Source organism: Budorcas taxicolor, chromosome 2, assembly GCF_023091745.1.
Source record: "Budorcas taxicolor isolate Tak-1 chromosome 2, Takin1.1, whole genome shotgun sequence".
Lineage (NCBI taxonomy): Eukaryota > Metazoa > Chordata > Mammalia > Artiodactyla > Bovidae > Budorcas > Budorcas taxicolor.
Window position 1 is genome coordinate 11,439,570 of NC_068911.1, and position 12,247 is coordinate 11,451,816.

A 12,247-nucleotide genomic window follows, 5' to 3' on the forward strand; every position below is an offset into this window, starting at 1 on the left:
AGGATTTTGAAAATTGCCAGTGAAATGGCCCAAATAATGAAAGGGGTTTTTAAAAACTGTGTTTCGTTATATTTTTCACTCCTTCTTAAAACTGAGACCAGACAGGGATGTCAGAGATGATGATGTGCAAAGAAACATAGGCTACCAGGACGTTCCTGGTGGTCCAGTGGTTAAGAATCAGCCTGCCAATGCGGGAGACACAGGTCCAGCAAGCTCCCGCATGCCGCAGAGCAGCTGAGCCCGTGCACCACAACTACAGAGCTGTGGCTCTAGCCTGTGAGCTGCAACTACTAACGCCCCTGCACCCAGAGTCCATGCTCCACAACAAGAGAAGCCACCGCAGGGATAAGCCTGCACACCACAGCAAAAGTAGCCCCCAGCCGCCGCAACTAGAGAAAGCTCACACAGCAACAAAGACCCAGCAGGGATGAAAGTAAATAAATAAATCTGGAGGAAAAAAAAAAAAAGAAACATAGCTTATCAGCTGTTTAACAAATAAGTTTGAGACAGTTTGATAAAATGGCAAATTTTTTGAAAAGAATCTTTGAAAGATACACTGTATCGAGTTTACATACCTTTTATTTACCTATACATCCCTTTGCATTGAATCAGCATCCATATTTGTAACTGAGAGTCCATGAAGGTTGACCCCATCCAAACTCACACCTGAAAAGCTCCCTACCTTTTCTTCCTCCATCAAAACAGCTACAGATTCTTTAAAGTCCACAATATTCTCTAGTGTGAGTTAAAGCCTGAGTTCATTCTTACCATGCAAATAACCTATTCAAGTTAATCTCCTATTTCTCAAATTCTACATGCAAAATGGAAGTGATAATCGCTATTTTGATTAAATGACAAAATGGCCAGGAATAGACTAAACACAGACCCTGGCACTCAATAATTCTCCATAAAGATGACAACTTTATCCTTAGACCGTTCCTTCCTTCTTGCCCTCAGAAATTCAACGGAAGTCATTTGCTGAGAAGTGGATGGACCTAAGAGAGTGTCATACAGTGTGAAGTCAGAAAAACATTGTATATTAACCCATATATGTGGAATCTAGAAAACTGGTTCAGATGAACTTATTTGCAAAGCAGAAACAGAGACACAGATAGATGGATACCCAGGCTGAGAGCGGGATAGATGTACACTATTGATACTATGGATAAAATAACTAATGAGAACATAATAATGGCACAGGGAACTCCATTTAATGCACTGTGGTGACCTGAGTGGGAAGGAAGTCCAAAGGGAGGGGGTGTATGTATATGTATCACTGATTCATTGTTCTGTGTGGTAGAAACTAACACACTATTATAAGGCAACTATACACTAGTAAAAATTAATCTTAAAAAATTCAATGGACATCCAAGAGAGGTAAAATGCAGTGTTCATCTTTTGTTTAATAAATGTTTATTTTTTACATATACACAAAACATGTGCACAAGACATTTATTTAAATGGTGTACATTTAGAAAGAAAACACATCACATGCAACCAAAAAGAGATTAATATTTCTAGACGCCACCTCCCCCCCAAAAAAAACCCTCCCATCTATCCTTTTTATCTGGCTTCTTCCATTCAATATCAGGTGTGTGAGATTAATCAATTTTCTTGATGTGGCAATAGTTCATTTTCATTGTTGGGAGGATATTTATTATATCAGCATATCATGATGGATTTGTTCATTCTTTTCTTGATGAAGATTTAGGTTGTTTCCAATTTTATCTATTTTTAAAATGTTATTTTGGACATTTTCATCTTTGGGGGCACAGAGTCTACATTTTTGTTGACTATGTACTTAGCAAGGGGGTTTCTGGGTTATACAGTTACTATATTTAACTCTAACAGTTTTGTCAGGGTTTTCTAAAAGAGTTAAATATTTACATTTTCAGTAGCAATGTACCAGAGTTCTAATTCCTGTATTTCCATATTACCAATACTTGGAGTCATTGGTTTGTTGGGCTTGGAGTTTTTATATATTTTAAGGTATATGGTAACACATCATTTGTTTCCACTTGCATTTTTCTGATGAGCGTGTTTTATGTGCCTATTAACCATTTGTAAATCACTGCAGATGGTGATTGCAGCCATGAAATTAAAAGACGCTTACTCCTTAAAAGAAAAGTTATGACCAACCTAGATAGCATATTCAAAAGCAGAGGCATTACTTTGCTGACTAAGGTCCGTCTAGTCAAGGCTATGGTTTTTCCTGTGGTCATGTATGGATGTGAGAGTTGGACTGTGAAGAAGGCTGAGTGCTGAAGAATTGATGCTTTTGAACTGTGGTGTTGGAGAAGACTCTTGGGAGTCCCTTGGACTGCAAGGAGATCCGACCAGTACATCCTAAAGGAGATCAGCCCTGGGATTTCTCTGGAAGGGATGATGCTCAAGCTGAAACTCCAGTACTTTGGCCACCTCATGAGAAGAGTCGACTCACTGGAAAAGCCTCTGATGCTGGGAGGGATTGGGGGCAGGAGGAGAAGGGGATGACAGAGGATGAGATGGCTGGATGGCATCACTGACTCGATGGACGTGAGTCTGAGTGAACTCCGGGAGTTGGTGATGGACAGGGAGGCCTGGCGCGCTGCGATTCATGGGGTCGCAAAGAGTCAGACACGACTGAGCGACTGGACTGAACTGATACACACCATGTAAGTGCCTGTTTGAGTTTCCCGCCCACTTTTGTTGGGTTTTAATCATATTTGTTGATTTGTAGGAGCTCTTTATATATTCTGGATACGAATGCTTTGTCAGTTATGGGAACTCTCACTCTGCCACTCCCCTTTTCACTCACTCAATGACATTTTTGGTGAAAGGAAGTTCTTAATGTTTACAGTTTATTGTATCTTCTCCCTCATTGCACTTGGTAGATTTTTTGGCTTAAAAAAAAAAAAACAAAAAACTTTGCCTATCCTACCATACAGATATCCTCCTGTTTTCTTCTAAAAACATTTTTGTTTACCTTTATCATTTAATTAAAATTCCATTTGGAAGTGTTTTGATGTGGTATAAAGTGGAGTCAAGATTACTATTGTTTTCCAAGAAAATAAACAACTGACCCAGCCCCAGATAATAAAAACAACTTCCTTTCTACGCATTATTTTCCTTTTCCAAGTATCAGATGGCCACTAAGTCTAGGCTTTTTGCTATTCTCTCTTCCTTTGTTCTATTTTCCTTTGAATCAAAAGCACATTGTGCTAATTATAGGGGCTTAGTAATAGCTTTTAGTACTTGGAAGTGCAAGTCTTTACACTTTATTTTTCTTCAAGATCATCTTGGCTATTCTTGGCCCTTTGCAACTTCCTATGACTTTTACAAAAGAGCTTTTTAAATTCCACATAATAAACCTGTTGAGGTTTTGATTAGAGTTCTATTAAAACTTAGATCAGTTTTAGGAGAACTGATGTCTTTACTGTTATAATGCATTAACATATAATACACCTTAATTTATTTAAAATTTCTCTTTAGTAATAATAGTAATTTTCTAACTTAGTAGTAATGAACTTCTTTTTATAAGATTTTTATCTAGGCATTTAATATTTTTTCACAATAACTAGTATCTTTTAAATTTATTTTCTAGTTGTTACTCATACAAAGAAGTACATTTTTTACAAATTGTCCTTTTATCTAGTGATCTTCTTAAATTTACTTATTAATTTTAATAATTTATCTAAATAGATTTTTGATTTAAAACCACCTGTGTTATCTGTGAATAATGTCATTTCTATTCTTTTTTCAGTCCTTACTCATGTCCTTAAATATGATTTTTTTTCTTGCCATATTGCAAAGGCTAACAATCACAGTACAGTATTGAATAAAAGTGGTGATTATGTACATCCTTGTCTCATTCCTGACCTCAGGACAAGTTTCTCATAGTTCAACATCAAATATTATATTCATTATAGTTCTTGTTTGGTCATGCTTCTATTTCTTACATGTTAAGAAATTCTAACCTCTATTTCTTTCTTGTTTTTTTTTTTTCCTTTTTATAGCATGTATAAAGTTTTATCATATATTGAATGTTATTAAATGGTTTTTTCTAAGTCCCACGAAATGATTATATTAGTCCATTCTTTTTTTTTTTTTATATTAGTCCATTCTTTGCTCTGTTAATTTGGTAAATTGCATTGATTGATTTTCCAAAGTTAAGCTTATCTTTCATTCCTAAAATAAACCAAACTTCTCATGGTATACTATCCTTTTTATCCTGCTGTATTTAATTGGCTAAAATTTTAAAATGTTGCAAATTTTATATTCACAGAAATGATTACTCAAGAATTTTTTCTTCTTTCAGTATCATGAAAATAGTTGAATATGAATTTTCTTTTCTGTTGGTAGCAAGATTATGCTGGCCTCATGATAAATAAGGAAGTGTTCCCACTTTTCCTATTTCCTGGAAAAATTAGTGTAATAATGGTATTGTGTCTTTCTCAAATATTTGCAAGACTTCACCAGTGAAGGCATATAAGTCTGGTATTATGTTTATGAAATATTTTAGAATAAAAGTATTGTTTCTTCATGAAATATTTTTATTTAAAAGTATAGCTTCTTTATTAGATCTAGGTAGTTTTGATTTTATAGTTCCTCTAGTTTCACTTTTTGTAAATGGTGTTTTCAAAAAAGTATCCCTTTCTTCTAAACTGTCAAGTTTATTTATTTTTTAACTAAACATTTTAGTTTGTATTGGAGGATAGCCAATTAACAATGCTGTGTTAGGTCTAGGTGGACAGCAAAGGAACTCAGCCACACATATACATCCCATGGATGGAGGAGCCTGGCAGGCTGCAGTCCATGGGGTCGCTAAGAGTCGGACACGACTGAGCGACTTCACTTTCACTTTTCACTTTTGTGCACTAGAGAAGGAAACGACAACCCACTCCAGTGTTCTTGCCTGGAGAACCCCAGAGATGGGGGAGCCTGGTGGGCTGCCGTCTCTGGGGTCGCACAGAGTCGGACACGACTGAAGCGACTTAGCAGCAGCAGCAGTAGCAGCAGCATTCTCCCCTAAACTCCCCACTCCTTCAGGCTGCCACATAACATCGATCAGAGTTCCCTGTGCTCTACAGTAGGACCCTGTTGGTCATCCATCTTAAATATAGTGGTGTGTACCTGTCCATCCCAAACTCCATAACTATCCCTTTAAATTGTCCAGTTTATTTGCAAGCTGCTCATTTTATCCTCTTACTAACATTTAATGTCTAAGGGATCTTTTTATTCTTAACATTGGTCATATGATATCATTCTTTGATTCAAACAGTTTTTTGGACTTTCGTTGTTTGGTTTTTGAGTTTTTACCCATATGTTCTAGTCATTCTTGGCTTGAAAGGTGGTCTGAGGCAAGCTACTTTATCACAGAAGAACATTAAAGTTGGACTGGGCTACATTTTATCACTCAGTGCTCCAAGGAGATGAACTAGCAGAAAGCAACTCCCAAAGGAAAACACCCAGAATATAACCCCAAAGTCTCCTTGAAACTAAAGACTCCTCACGGTTCTCTTTAAATCCCCAGGGTCTAGCATCTTGTGTACTCTCAAAAAAGTGTTTGCTAAATTTATGAATAGATGAAATAACTGACATGCCACCCTGAGGGGCCGTGTATGTGCTCCTGCACACCAGCAAACTTCTCCAACCTAGAGAACACCAGCAGTCAACAACAGGCTGACGTGTCAGTCCCACAGTTGTGTCCGACTCTTTGTGACAAAGGTACACAATCCCAAGTACCAGATAGCAACCAAAAAGGTCCACTTGGATCTTGCTGTTTCCTTAGTCAAACTTTTTCAATGACATCTCCATGGGCTATTTAAACATATTAATCTGCTTTGCTAGAAAGCAAGCCACCCTCTACAGTTTGAGTCAGCCCTCCCATTTTCTTGCTTTAACTGTAAATCAGTTAATATTCTGATCCATAAACACTCTTTGTTTTTTTAACATGCAATTTTTAATATGTATTTTCATTTTATTTATTCAGTTCTGCCGGGTCTTAGTTGCGGCCCACAGGAGCTTCATTCAATCTTTGTTGCCGCATATGGGGTCTCTGGGCTTCCTGTGTGCAGCTGGTGGTAAAGATCCCACCTGCCAATGCAGGAGATGTAAGAGACATGGGTTTGATCCCTGGGTTGGGAATATCCCCTAGAGGAGGGCATGGCAACCCACCCCAGTATTCTTGCCTGGAGAATCCCATGGACAGAGGAGCCTGGCGGGCTATAGTCCATACAGTTGCATAGAGTCAGACACGACTGAAACAACTTGGAGTGCACATGCATGGGATCTTTAGCTAGGGCATGCGAACATCTAGCTGAGCCATGTGGGATCTAGTTCCCTGACCAGGATCGAACTTGGACCCCCTGCATTAGGAGCGTGGCATCTTTATCTACTGGACCACCAGGGAAGTTCCCATAAACAGTCTTTTGCACTTTTTCTTTTCTGAGCTTTTTCTTGTATGCTCTCCTCTGCCTAGAATAACAATTTCAGTTCTCTACATGTTCACCTCCCATCTCTTAATGTCTTCCTTTGCTAGTTTGCCGGGCTCCAGCCCTGGTGGATCCAGGGTAATTTGAAGGGGAGATGGAATAGGCATCCTAGGAAAAAAACTTATTTAATTACAGATATAGAGAGAGATTAGAAACGGATAGTGTAGTAGGAAAATTAGTGGGGAAAAAGAGGCTGAATAACTTGGTTTACGTGGAATATCAATCACCACCTACGTAGGCCACAGGCATCTTTCCATTCTCCCAAAGGAGAGGAGGCACTGAGGCCAGCCCAGTCTGATCTTAGAAGCCCAGGCAGAATTAGCAGGCTTGGTGAGTACCCACATTCCAGACGGGAATTCAGCCAGAAAAATGGGAAGCAAGAAAGAACGACACAGGGGAACCAGTCTTTCCAGAAACTGATCCCATTTCTTTATTTTTCAGGTTTGCTTATGTACTTTTTGTTATACATAGGGATGAATACAGAGTCATGCGGGGGTCAGCAGACCTGACCCTTGTCAAAATCAGGTGCTTCATATAAATGTACACAAAACTCTTATGGGTTTTACATCATCTTCTGACCATGAGGCCTGCTGACATTTTATGGCCCTTTCTGATAACGGTCAGTCAACCAGAAAACTTATTTTTTCCAGGGGTGATTTTTTCTTAAACCAGGCGCCACCCTCCAAATAAAGTTGCATTCCTATAGGGTGAGGGTGTAGTGGGTTACAATCAAGAAAGGAATTTACTTAGTCTAAGGTTTAACATGATTAATCTTAAAGGTTAATACTTATTTCTCCTATATGCTAGTTATATTCATTATAAGGGCAAGGAATATGGAGATTTAGCAGCAAATATTGGCTCAACAAATGAAAACTCTTCACCAGTATAATTTCTAATCTATCTACTATACTATACTAATTTTCTAACTTCTCAAAAGAGTCTGTATTTAGAAAGTTTAAAGCATCTTATGCCTCTCACAGTTGGGAGGCTGTAAACAATCACATGTGGCTGGACGAACCTGGTCAGGCAGGCTAGAGAAACTTCAGAGGAGTTTGTAAGTTGAAACACTCTTGTCACACCCAGGAATTTTTATTAACTGGAGCTGCAAGTTAACTCCTTCTCCGAGAGAAATGGTGATGGGGGAGAGCCCCCCGAGAAGTCAGAGGTGTAGGTGAGAGCATGAAACAGTAAAGTGGGTAGACTGTGGTTTTGGGGGTAGATGCTCGGTAACAGGGGGTTTCCTGAGGCTCGATCCTGCCTTTGTGTATGCCGAAGCCTCCTTCCTCATGACCTTTGCCATGGACGGAGTTCCTCATGCTGGCTCCCGGCACTAGTTTACCTGAAGTCCCCTTTAGATGACAGCAGGTCACTCTGACAGACTCCAGCCCCTGATCTGCCCTAGTTTCCACTCCTCTCCTCCATCCTGCTGCTGAAATTCCAACGTGCCTGACTGCTCAGCCATCCCAGAGTTAAGAGGATCTGTCCTTCTGGCCAATAACCTCTTCTCTCTCTCTCCTCAAGTCCCAAAGCACCACTCTATGCCACATGCTGATTTGTTGATTGAAAAGGAGATGATGCATTTAAAGCATTCACACAGGACTGCTTTCATTTCTAGTCATCATAAATAATAATCACTATTATTGTAATTGTCACAGATCTCAATTCCCCTGCCAAGCTGGACAAATATCTGTTGAATGAGAAAATGATTGGAGAATAGATGGAGGCTAATGAAGATAGTGGATATGTTATTCTCACATTGGAGATCTTAGGATGGAGACCTGTATATGTTTTATATTAAAATTTAGGCATATTTTTAAAAATTAAAATCCCCAAACATTGGAGAGGACTCCTGCTAGGGGCTTCGCTAACTCCTCAATTTGCTAGCATCTCTCAGTTTATCAGTGGCATACTGTTTTTCCATGAAAAGCACTAAGGCATCTATTTAGGTCCATGTGTTCACAAAGTAACACAGCATTTCTGATTTCTCGAGCAGTTCCTGGCACAAGGTAGAGAGCAGTGAGGAACAAAGCTAGGGGAGGGACCTGGGCTGCGGGTGACCAGAGGCGAGTCTGGCTGGGTGAATTGTACCTGTCCTACTCATGGACGTGACACGTAACATACAAATCCAGGTCTCACATTCCCATGGTGCCTCACGTTTGGTGAAAAATAATCAAAATCACAAATGTTACAGTCCTCAAATGACAAGCATTCTACTATACCTGGAATGAACCTGGCACAATGCATTGCATCTAGTGAATGTCCAAAACATATTAAATTAAGCAATTGTTCTATTTACACACTTCTATGAAAGGGACAATTCGTTGGTTTATATCTTGATATATATAGATAGATAGATATACACACATATAAAATTTTAAATATCATATGTATATGATTTTAAATGCCCTATAACAGGCTGGATTTATTTCAAAGCCTTCTATTGTACTAGGGTTAACAATCTGATCTTCATTTTCTTGCATTTACCGCTTCACCCCAAAACAGAGAGAAAGGTAACGAAGTATTGTTAAGTTTATGCAGAAGAGTTTTAGCTACCACAAGAAAACATGCAATATTTATCCAAGTGTCTGTATTTCCATTTCTGACTAGATGAGAATTAATTTTCGGCCTCCTCAGATCACGAGCAGCAGCCTTTAGTTAAGAGTTTTGGAACAGACAAGCTTTGATGCAATGAGCTGTGTTAAGCACAGACAACCAGCCAGGGAATTTGGTAAGCTGGGATGGGTTCATGCAAGCTGCCAGCATTAACTTTTTACAAACTCCTTTCCTGATAATAACAGGGAAGAGTAGACACAGGCTTGAAATTTTGGCAGTAAAATTAGCTTTAACATATGACTCATTTTTTTTTTCTTCCTAAACATAGAAAGGGGGAGGAAAAAACAAACTAAAATAATTTAGAGCCTCTCTTGATGGGGAAAGCAGACAGTAGTTGGCTAGCATTTCGGTATGCCCCAATTCTGTGTGCCATCTGAGACCCAGGATCTGTTCTCTACTAAAGTATCATGGGGTTTTGATAGCTGACAGTCACACTGTCTCCATCAACAAAGACTCTGAGTGAGTCAGGGTGACAAGATCCCTTGTTATTAGGAAGTAAAATGATGATGGGGCCAGATAAACAAGGATGCCCATCAGTATTCACAGCCTCCTGGGGGAAAACCAGCTTCCCTGTAACTATTTCCTTTTCTGTATTCAAGTCATTCTAATCCAGAAACTTAACAACATAAGCAACATCACCTGGGAAAAAAAGAGTTTGCTTGCTTTGGGTACTCTATGTATTGCTGGAGTCTCCGTTGTTATTACTGGAGGAGAAGACAAGGCATTGTGGGTTTTGGTTTAGGCTCCAAGGTATCAGGGCTTCCCAGGTGGCTCAGGAGGAAAGAATCCACCTGCCAATATACAGGAGACACAGGAGACATGGATTCGATCCCTGGGTGGGGCAGAGCCCCTGGAGGAGGAAATGGCAACCCACTCTAGTATTCTTGCCTGGAAAATCCCATGGACAGAGGAGCCTAGTGGGCTACAGTCCACGGGGTCACAAAGAGACAGGTGCAACTGAGCACACAGGCAGCCAAGGTATCCTCTGTGCATATTTCTTAATCTCTTTGGGCCTCAGTCTCCCTATCTGTGCAATGGGAGTAATGACACCTACACTGCAAGTTATGTAAAAATGAAGATTAATAATTATATGAAAGCATATCTCAGTGCTGACACAAAGATAGTTGAGAAATAACAGTTTATAACCCTATTAACATGAACATATAACCCTATGACATGAACATTCATTCTTGGTTTTAACAATTTTATTACATAACACCAAGAGTTCTAGCTGGAAAGTGAGAAAATTCTGGTAAATGGGTGACTTAGCATCTTATAGCTGGACAACTACAGCCAATGGCTACCTACTTTGTTGAAGTTCAAGGCATCCTCAGCCACACTGGCTTCCCAAACTGCTCGCTATATATGGTGTTCAACATCACTGCTCCCAAGTTCATTGCAGCTTTATTCACAATAGCCAAGATATGGAAACAAGCTAAGTGTCCATCAGTGAATGAAAGGATACGGAAGATGGGGCACATTCATAAAACAATGCTATTCAGTCGGGAGGAAAGGAAAGCCTGCTATTTGCAACAGTATGGGCAAAACTTCAGGACATTACGCTGCCTGAAAGAAGGCAGACAGAGAAAGACAAACACTGATTGAAATCCCTTATATGTGGAATCTAAAAAAAGAAAACAGAACTCAAAAAAACCGAGAATGGAATAATGATTACCAAGGGCTGGGGTATAAGAGGAGGGGTGATGTTGTTTAAGGGTACATACTTAGAACTGGTAGATAAATAAGTATTGGATACTCAATACATAGCTGAGCAATTAGAGGCAACAAAAATGTATTATAAACATTAAACTTATTTAGAGACTAGATCTTAACTGTTTCCACCATTAGAAGAAATTATAGTTATGTGATGGCGCACTAGAAGTGTTAGCTAATGCCATAATAGCAATCACACTGTGATACAAATGTATCAAAGCTACCTGTTGTATGGGAACAAAGCTACAGGCTTCCCTGGTGGCTCAGAGGGTAAAAGCGTCTGCCTGCAATGTGGGAGATTCAGGTTTGATTCCTGAGTCGGGAAGATCCCCTGGAATAGGAAATGGCAACCTGCTCCAGTACTCTTGCCTGGAAAATCCCATGGACAGAGGAGCCTGGCAGGCTACAGTCAGTCCATGGGGTTGCAAAGAGTTGGGCATGACTGAGTGACTTCACTTTCTTTTTTCACATGTTTTTGAGCTTCCCTCGTGGCTCAGGGGTAAAGAATCCACTTCCTAATGCAGGAGACAAGGATTCGATCCCTGGGTCTGGAAAATAGCCTGGAGAAGGAAACTGCAACCCACTCCAGTATTCTTGCCTAGGAAATCCCGTGGACAGAGGGGCCTGGCTGACTGCAGTCCATGGGGTCACAAAGAGTCGGACACAACTTACCAACTAAGCAACAACAAATGTGCTGTACACCTTAAACTTACTCTACATGCCAATTATTTATCAATTTTTTAAAGTATATTAGAATATTAAAAACATCTTTGATGTTCCAGCTTGACACTGAATGCAGAAATAGGAGCAGACAGTGTCAGGGTTCACCCCTGACCCCACCCCACCATCCAGGACCTCACAGTGAGCATCCCTGAACCCCGGGGCCAGGAAAGAGGACCTGGGCTGGCCCCATGCTGCTCGGCAGCCACTCCCACTCTTAGCCTTAACTGGGATTCCCAGTTTTCACCCAGGCTCCCCAGGTTCAATCCCTGGGCAGGGAACTAAGATCTGTCTTCAGCACCACTCAGAGCTGTCTCTCTGAGGTCACTGCTAGGAGGATGGTAAAGACAGCCATCACCTCCTTTTCAATAGATGTTTGCTAGATAGAGCTTTACTGTCTGAGCCACCAAGGAAGCCCAATCTCCAGTCTCTCTCTCCGAGGCCCTTTACACAGTCAGTCCTCAGATGAAATGCATATTGCCCCCACGGTATTTCCTGGTGGGGGCAGCAGGGCTGGTAGGACCCCCCGAGATCATGGCCACCTCAGCATCTACGTCTCACTCCTGAGCATGGGTCTCCAAATGCTTTATTTCCTCCTCAAAGCTAGCAAACATGCATTTCCTCCCTTGAAAGACAATGCCAAAAAGAAAGGATTAGGTTAAGAGCAAGAAGACACAATTTATAAGAGTCTTTCCTTGTATATTTCTTGTTCCTTCTACTTAAGACAT